We start from the raw sequence: 10,227 nt of genomic DNA on the forward strand, positions 1-10,227 counted from the left end.
AAAATTATAGCTGTTTGCTAGTAAAAACAAAACAAAACCAAACACAACAAAACAAAACAAAACCAAACAAAAACTAATATGAATTACAACTGGAGATTCACCTCACTGATGCAACCAGAAGTTAAGCACCTGGACCAATCTGGTTATCTACAATTCCTCTAAGGTCAGTAGTGAGTGCAATGAGATTAAATGAGAGAATCCTTCCTGAAAATGTCACCCTGTGGCAGACATCTCTTGAGAGGTGGGATGAATAGACATATAGAGATGTCAGTCTCTCTTGGTTGAACACAAAAAAGTAGAAGTGCTTGCTTTAATGTGAAGCCTAGCTTTTAGAAAAATACATACCCATCACATTCACATTTTAATGCGTTTTAGTGTCATTGACATCTGGCTGTTCACAATCCCCTAGCAGGGCAAAATCTCAGCAGGTGAGCACAGAAGGGAGCAGAAAAGAGAGAGCTTTCTAAGGTGCTCCTCAGTCTCACATGATGTATAGAACAAAGTTTTGGGATGTTGCATGGGATGCCGCTGCCACATTCTACCGACACAGCCAATATCCCTAGAAAAATGGAAAGGGAGATGTTTCAGCCTGTTTGGGATTGGCAAAAGATACATTCTGGAAATTACTTTCAGGGCAAGAATTTCTAGAAATAAGATGTTGCTCTAGCTACATTTTGCATTGGAGGCATATATTCCTGGTTATACTGAAGTGTTCATTAATAGGCATGATTAATGTTTTCAGTCAGCTAAATTCTACTGAGATAGCCAGCTTCACCATGCACTGGAGTTAACATTTGTGCCATACAGTCAACATTACTGCCTTAAGACAGTTACATTGAAAATTCATGTGAAATGGAACAAAATGACATAAGGACCTCTGGATTAATTACTATTTTTACTGTTTTTGTAGACAAGAATTGTTCATTAGATTTGTGTCCTCTACTGGTATCTCAGAGAAATTTAAGAATGAGCTGAAGACAGAAGAAAGGAATCCTAGATTGGTGTATATTCTGTACATGAAATAAAGCCATGTCCCTAAAAAGCAGCTATTCTTGTTGCAGCATGAGCTATGTTCTGTGAAAACTTCCTTGGTTTTGATATCACTGCATTTTGTGATTACATATCAATTAATGTGTTACCAAAGATGGACCTGAATATAAAGGAAGAAGTCTGGGGTGTTATTATGGATCCAAAGAAAGGTGATATTCTGGATACTGCCTTTGGAGGAAAAAGAATTTCTGGAGCTAAGTGGTTATTCTGCATATATGCTTTGCATCTAAAACATATTTTCCAGGCACCTTGCCTGGTCATATTAAATATTTATTAATAGGTTTGAAAAATGCTTTCTGTCAGCTATGTTGTATTTCCCTGCTGCTGTATCACAGCCTCTAGCAGGAAAAACTAAACAATCAAGAAATGCTGAGCACCCTTCTCTCTTTCTTAGGTCAGGACCCTGATTCTGCTTCCATTAATGAAACCTTCATGGAGGGGAGATGGACAGTGACTTTGATAGAGTTGTTTGAAATCCCCTCCTGTGTCAGTGGAAGGAGAACAAGGTCTTGGTGTAACGTCTGTACCCTGAGGAAGGGTGGTCTCCAGATGGCTGTGCAGATGGTATGTTACACCTGCCACTAGCATCCTGTCCACATAGCTGCCTTATGGGCTTTCTGCAGGGTGCTGGCAGACAGCCTGTCTGGGTGTGCTGCAACGTGTGATTTCATCTAAACAGGATAAAAACATGGAGACAAACAGTTTCAGGGGTGTAAGCTTTGGCAGCACCCTGAATGCATTCTCTGTTCTTCATATGTGCAGCCTTCACTATAGTCATGAGGATGTTCTTGATACTGTCCTTTGGGGGCACGTGCAGATATGTCCAGCTCAGCACATTACAGGGTAGATACATCAGTTCACAGTTTGGCCTATTTTTCCTAGTCAAGAGTAGTTTGATATAAATCTCTCCAAGTTGTCACTCTTGGTAGTAATTCTTTCTTGTTTTAATTTAGGAATGCAGGCTATTGTAATGACTTGGACCCTAACAGTGATTTTTCCCATTAATAGTCTGGATTTGGATCTGATTAGAATAGAATTTTAGAACAATGTTAAGTCAGTGTATTCAAAAACTTTTCTTAGGAAAAGCAAAAACATGAAAAGGTGTTTAAAGGATACAGTCATGCAGTTTTCTTAAAAAAAGAAAAAAAAAGTGGGGGTGGGTGTGTTATAGAACCTTTTCTTTGCTATGTTTTCTGTTGTTCCAGAGAGGTACCTTTTCATTATAGTAATAGAAATGGTAAAAGAATGATTAGAATTATTTTTCTGACAATTAAAGGTGGTTATAACAATATGATTCAGACAGACGCATCATATTCAAATGTCATTTAGGCAACACTATTAAGTCAGCTTTTATAATAGCTCAAGGGGGTAGATTATCATGGAGTAATTCAATCACTAAGAACAGGGCTCTTAACCCATGTAAGAGCAAATCTCTATTATTGATCTCCAGAACAAGAGGCAAACAACAAAAAGACAGAGCTATCATCATACAGCATGGAATATTTCCCAAGCTGCCTCATAGGCCTTTCAAGGTGCAACACAAGTATTTATATTTGAAGGAATAGCTCATAGTGAGTCAGACCTAAAGCAGAAATCAATAGAAATCTTCTTCATGTAGGTCATTAATGAGTAGTGTGTCTGGTCATTGTCAAATACTGCTGCATATTTTAACAGAGGCTTGGAAGTTAGGACATCTGAATTCTATTTCTGCTTAGATTTCTGACTCCTTAATAGCGCTTCTTATGTCACACACAATTTTCTGGCCTGTGAGAGATGATTAACCTGGGAGTTCAAGGGCGTGGGCACTTTTCAGAGTCCCGCAACACATTTTGTCTCCATTTATCGCGTTGATTTAAGATACTTGGGTGAATAATTCTCTATACACTGGAGATCAGCATTGTCTTCCCACTGCAGTACCATAAGAGTCAGATCTGGTTGCCTGAATGCAAGCACCAGTGCCATTTGTGAGATTGAGGTACACCGTGTGAAACATGTGAGCATATGAGACAGCTGAATGGCAGATGAGGTCTACAGAAGACCACATCTTTCTCGAGCAGCAGATAGAGATGAGGAAGGATACCTTGGAATATAACTGAATGGGATTAGTGGAATTTAATTGGCTGAGAGTTAGTTGTGTAGCATGAATTAGTAGTCCAAATTCTTGAAGAGAAGAGAAATACCTTGCACTGTGATTCACTTTACCTCTTTTAGTTCCATTACAATGCAGGGTGAGCCTTCTTCTGGAGTAGTCTGTCTCTAGAATAGCGCTAGCAATCATTTCTGTTTTGTTAGCTAGAGAGTTAGGGCTGAACTCAGTTGCCCATACGTATTCTGACATTCAAGAAATGAATGGGGCACCTTCTTGTCCCTCAGCTATCAGACTAGTAGAGCGTAGAACTCTTCTTGCCCCTGTGACATTTCTGCTAGCCCCATGCAGAAATCTTGGATACCCTAGGGCCCCTCATATGTTATTACATGACTACATGTGGACAACTGTATCTGCTTCTCAATGTCTGGGAAGTTATATCCCACTTCTGCTTTCTGATTCAAAGAACTTACTATAAAAATCCTAATTTTTCAGAGGATTAGCACTGGATATCAAGGAGGAAAATGGATATCCAGAAGATTCAAAAGTCATAGGTGGATTTTTTTTTCTTTGTTGTTTGAGGTTCAAGTGCTTCAATCTATTCCTGTCTGGTGAAAAGTGAGAGGACTGTTTATGGTGATAACCCTGAAAAATGTGTGCAATTTTTACAGTTTAACATTCCTAGAGGAAACTTCCTTGTTCACCTGGAATTGTTTTCCATGCCAAGAAGTGCTTTAACAGGGTATTTTGCCACCCTAAATCTCCATCACTGTACTGGTAGCAGAAACTAATTAATTAATTTGGATAATTAAAGGTGAATGTGGGCTATAAATTAACATTTTCCAGAACGTAGGATGGTGTTATGCATTCAGGGACTAATATTTCTGTTAGAAAACTGGGGTAAAGAGAATAGAGTGAAGAAAAAGAGGAAAAGAGAAGACTGAAGCATGAACATCCCATTTACAGGTTCAGTGAGAGTTCTCTGTGAAAACATCAATGACACTTTTGAGCTCTGTTTCAAAACTACTTTGTAGTTTTTGTTTCTGTTTTTGTTGTTATTGTTTGTTTTCTGTTGAAAAGATTGTACTAAATCTTAACCTCCATTTGTTTTGCATTCCTATCTAGACTTATTTAAACATTTTAACAGGGGTTGATAATTAGCAGAGCTAGGTGACATGCCAGCCTTTGCTTCGAGGATTAACCTTGTAGACTTTTTCTGTTGAACTTTGCTCTCCCTGCACTGACTTGCTCTAACCATATGTTTTATAATGAGCAGTAATAGCAATGAGATCCTGACACACAATTATTGTAGATGGCTAGAGACTTTGCTGATGTCCCAGTCCGCACCATTTCTGTGCCAGGGATTTCTCTTTGAACACATGGTGGTGTTTAGTCATCATAGATAAAACCCATCATTTTATATTGAACTTCCAGTGAAGGAGTGGAAGAAAACAAATGTCTCTTTTATCTTCAAGAAAGGCAAAAGGACAGACCAGGTAACTAACCAGGTAACTACAGTCTGACCAGCCTCACCTAGATCCCTGGAAATATGATGGAAAAAATAATCTTGGAAATTATTTCCAAACACATAATGAGAAGGTGATTGAGATTAGTCAGCAAGGATTCATGAAGAAGAAATCATTCCTGATCAACCTAATAGCCATCTGTGATGAGATGAGTAGCTGGCTGGGTGAGGGGAGAGCAGCTGATATTCTTTATCATTACTAAGACTTTCATTACTTGATTCCAAAATATCCTCACCGAGAAACTGATGAACTACAGACTCAGCAAGTAGTCAGTTAGTTGTACTGAAAATGAATGATCTGCTGGGCTTAAAAGGCATAAAGTTCAACCAGAGACCAGTCAGTATTTGTGTACCATAGAGCTAGATACTGGTGCCAATACCTTTTAATATCTTCATTAATGACTTGGATGAGGGGACATTGAGGGGACAGTGTGCACTCTTAGCAGGTTTGCAAATGATATAAATCTGGGAGGAGCAGGTGATACACCAGATGGTTGCACTGCCTTTCAGAAGACCTGGAAAGTCTGGTGAATTCAGCCAAAAAGAATATAATGAAACTCAATGATGGGAAATGCCAAGGCCAGCATCTGGGGAGGAATAACCCTAGGCACCAAGACAGGCTAGCACCAGAAATTGGGAAGTAGCTTTGCAGAGGAGGGTCTTGGCATCTCAGTAGAGAACAAATCAACAGTGAGTCAACAACATATCCTTGGGGCTGAGAAGATCAGCAGCTTCCTGGGCTGCATCAGGCAGCATTTGCAGAATATCAAGTGACTTGATAAATCCATCAGATTACCCATTAGAGCCCTCAGATTCAATTGAATGAGCAGCGCCAGATATTACAACCAGTTAAATGTATTTTATGATTACATCATTTCATGAATTTCTACCAATTAGATGAATTCTGTACAGTATCAGTGTGCCGTTTTGAGGACGAAGGTGTTTATAGGAGCCCATGATAATCAAATTTTCCTACTCACATAACTTTTACAATGAAGTAAATCTATTAGTAGTAACAAATTTGCTCTTAACTTCTGTACAGAATAAAATTAAGGTCCTATTATAAAACATGATATCTATTTGACTAATTGAAGATCCAGATACTGAATTGTATTTATCTTGCAATATATATATTTTTAATCATATAATTAGCATTTATCAATAGTTATTTTAAAAAGAACCTCATAATGAGAATTAGCTTATTATTACAAATATTTTCTTCTGTTTCTTAGGCTAAATTTCTGTGCATATGATATGTAGTTTGACTAAGTAACAAATGTTATGCAAATATCATGGGACATTTTCAATTACTGAGTTTTATTTGAGATTTTTCCCATCAGAAATCTTAAGCTTGACTATAGATGGAAAAGAAATACAATATGCAAACTATGAAACAGTTTAATTCCTAGTATTCAACACCAAAATGAAAAGTTACTACAGAAATCATACTAAAATCAGAAAATTTGGTTATTTTTAAAGATAACTTATAAATAGGAAAAAAGGAAAGCAAATTCATCCTCTTTTTTGCCTTTTACCATCTCTGCAGGCTTGACACAGGAATTACCTCCCAGAGCATAGGCAGAATTTAATTCACTCTCTTTCTCCCGTCTGCATTGATTGAACGTGTGGCAGCTGAGTTAATTTCACTTAATTTAGAAGTTCGGTGTCAGCATCTGAGATGGTCTTATAATCTCTCTTAAGCAGAAGCATGAGGGGGGAAAAAAAAAAACAAAAAACATATACTGGACATGATTATCATCTTAAGGTAGATACCTAAGAGAAGTCAGAGAACATTTATTCTAAAAGTGCATCTTTCTGTCAGTTGATGACTAAAATATAAATGTCAACATTGTGATATCTAAAAGCAGGTGAAATGAATCCCAGAGCCTCAGGCTTGATTCAATTGTCCAAGCAAAGATGCTAAATGAAATTTGAGATTCTGTAGGTTCTCCTGCAACTTCAGCTTTCACCTCTCAAATAGTGTTGTATGTTGTCATATTCGATATTCTCCTTTGGATGCGCTGGATATGTCTGTAAATTGAAAATAACAATAGAAACCTATGTTTATGCTATCTAATGGAGTTCTAAGAGTCTTGCTATCTACACAAGGACACTTTTACTCATAGACATGTTTGTAAAATTAGGTACCTGGGGAACTTTCAGCCAGAGATTTAAAATTGAATAAATTTGTAGAGTTAAAGTTTATAAGCTTTAGGGACCTCCAAGATTAGGCAATCTGTAACTGTCTCTGTAACCCTACTGTAAGCCCAACACCACCCCAAGGAGATTAGCAGGCTGTCTCCCAAGAATCAAAGATCCAGCTCTGATATAGTACAGCTGTGTGACCTTGACTCAGATGGCAAAGGAGCTGGGAAGAAATTCTGCAGGGAGATAAGAAAGGTAAAATCATGGACAGAGCTATGACTGGTGAGGCTAGTGTGGCTTAAGTGTTTAAGGCAGAAAACATCAGCATGGAAAGGTCCTACAGGGAAAAAAACCAACAACAACAAAAAAAGGCAAGCTTCCCCACCTCTCCACCTCCTGAGGAATACTAGTCAAACTAGTTAGTCTAATTGGGGACTAGTCAGCAAGCATTGAGTTATTTGCTTGAGTCGTGATGTTTTCAATGTTGATAGTGTTGGTGGTGGATGACAACTCAGCAGCAAGCAGTTGTCCTTCCAAGGAGCTGCAGAAGACAACCCTTCCCTACCTGTCTGATGGATGGTAGGCCAATTCCTTAAGTGCCTTATCAGGAGTGGTGAGTGTATAAAGTTTAATCGCAGCTGTTATATGTATCCCAGCCAATAAATAGTTGTTTTATTCTTTAAATTGTGTATAAACTGCTGGCAGTGTGTTGTGTGCCCATCCCACCACCCAAATAAAGATACCTAAAAGAATGAACTAAGAAGAGGGATTGTAGTATTTGACTTTCTGGAAACTTCTATTTCTACTGAAATCTGCTTAAGATGTCAAGGATAGGATCTAATTTGAAACAGGACTCAGCATACATAATTGCCTAAATTAAAGTCAATGTATGATCTAGGCATGTGCATTCCCACTATGGCCAATGGAGATCTAGGGCTCAGATCACTTATCTACAAGTAGGCATCTTGAGCCATTTCAAAACTCACTATAAATTAATATTTTAATGATGTGACTTAAGACATGTTTAGAAATAAGTGTTGTCCTGAATGGATTGGATATTAAATTTCAGGTTAAGTTTTTTTTGCCAATACAGATGTTGATGTGTGAATGCTTCTATATTTTGATGAATCATATATGCAGATATTTTAGGACAGCAGGTGGTAGAATGGATTATTCTGAATGAACAGTCAGTTGTTTCTATCAAAAGAGATTATTACATGAGCAGGGAAAGAGCATGACAGCAACATTTCATGAAGCAAATGCTTCCTTTTTCCTGTTGAGATTGAAAAAAAAAAAAAAAAAAAGAATTGGAAACGGAGAATAATCTCCCTCTCAACATCCTAGAGGCTGAGATCTATTCTTTTGAGCACATCCAAATAGGCTGCAGTCTGATGTTTAAGGAAAGTTGTTTTAAAGGAAAGTACCCGTGCAAACTGTATATTGAATTGGTAATGACAGCTGTGATACTGCTAATTTTCAGGGTGTGACTCTGCTGCCAAACAGAGGTGTGAGTCCCCATAAAAAATTCAGAAAGCTCCATAAATAGAACTCCCAGCATGAAGGTGCTGCTGACAGAGCAGGAGTTGGAATGACAGCCATGAAAAGTGCACCATGGATACCCCAGAGGCTTCACAGAAAACTGAAACCGTATGTTTGCTGCTGAGGTGACTGGGAAAAGTGGTTGGCCTCAAGCTGCATGGATGTGTTTGATAAACTGATTAAACTGTGAGGATTTAGGGGCATGGGGGAGGCTTCTAAGTAAACTAAATGCTCTGAAATTGAAAGATGCTTGCATCTCTGCCCAGGGCACTGCTGTCATATAGTCATGAAGGTTTGCAGCTGCCTTAACAGGTGCTGAATATTGTTCCCCAAGATAGATTAATTTGTGTCCTTGGAAATAAAACCTTAAGAAGACTTACGCAGTGTTATTTTGAACATTTCAGCAGCTAATAGAAAGTCCAAGTTTCTTCTGACTTGTAACATTTTTACTGTCATCTCCACTAAGGAAAATAATCTATCGCTTTAGGGATTTTTTCCCAAAAGAGATGTCTTAGTATGACTTGACAGTGTGACATCCTTCTAATCTGAAGTTTTAAATTTGGGGTATGTTTTGTGAGCTACAGCTAGCTGAAAAACAGGATGTCTTTTATATTTAATCTTGACAAATCAACACCAACTGCAAAGTAGAGATTATGTATTTTGAGTGAGGATATTCTAAAAGGTTTTTTAGATGAGGTAGGCATATTAATTGTTAGTCTGGAAACTGGCTCATGTGTACCACTTCACTAAAGCTATATGGTTGGTAGGGTATAGCCTGATTGCAACACTGATGCATAGGACGGGTGTAATCTATGCCAAGAACAGGACTGAGGTAAATTATGGTGGATAATGGTAGATTATTTGAAAAAGGATGGATTAGCAGATACTTCAGTGATGAATGGAATTAAAAAGCTTGTAAACTACTTTCCATAGCACAGCTGCTGAACACAGCACCTGTTCAAAGTGGCTGTAAGATGCTATCATATGTATTAAGTACAGAACTTTTGTCCAGTGAATTTTTCATACGCTATTAAAAAACACCCATAGGATGTGCAGTAAATTGTGAAAGTCCTGTGTGTACATATGAGTAATCATATGAGTTTATTTTGATGATAAAATGTATTAAAAAATGAATATTTCTATTCAGTTTCATTATATATATACATATGTATAGTGGGACAAAGACTTAGTGTGAGACTTTAGATAATACTGCCACTGTTCACTTTCTGTCAGAAAAACAGCATTAAGAGGTATATAGTAGACTCTTCCACAAGATATTTTAGAGAAGCGTACATATTATTTAGTGAAGCGTACATATTATCTAGTGAATCTATCTGTTTATTAGCAGACTTAGCACTCAGCAGTGTTCCCTAATACTGTGTTTAGGTGTGCACCCTAGATGGGTCTGACGACTATAATGATGATACAATGGCGTCCTTTTCTTCTTCTCTTTTCCTCTTTGGTGTCTTGGTTTCTATAAAAAGAAAACTCAGGAATGCAGGGCCAATAAGAACCACAATATAGTAAAACAGATCTAGCAATTCAGAACATGCTGTGGCAGATATATGGTCTGAACTGTGCTCTGGAAGATCTTCCCTCTGTGTGTTGACCAGAGCTTCTCAGTTTACCTATGAAGAGGTGGATGCCCAAAGTTAAGCTGTGTGACTACCTCTACAAATATGCAGCTTTGCTGTGAGAGTTGTACAATCCCAATGCAGATGACAAAATTGCTGTGGTGTAAGGAAAGGAGAGCTAAATATTCTACCTTTGAGAACTCGTAAAATTTTCTGAGTTCAAGCTGGATTTGCTATCTCGTTAACAACAACAACAACAAAAGTGTATAAACACTTAAAAAAAAAAATGCATTTCTGCTGCTAACAAA

This window comes from Anser anser (genome assembly GCF_964211835.1).
Source record: "Anser anser genome assembly, chromosome: 1".
NCBI classification, from domain to species: domain Eukaryota; kingdom Metazoa; phylum Chordata; class Aves; order Anseriformes; family Anatidae; genus Anser; species Anser anser.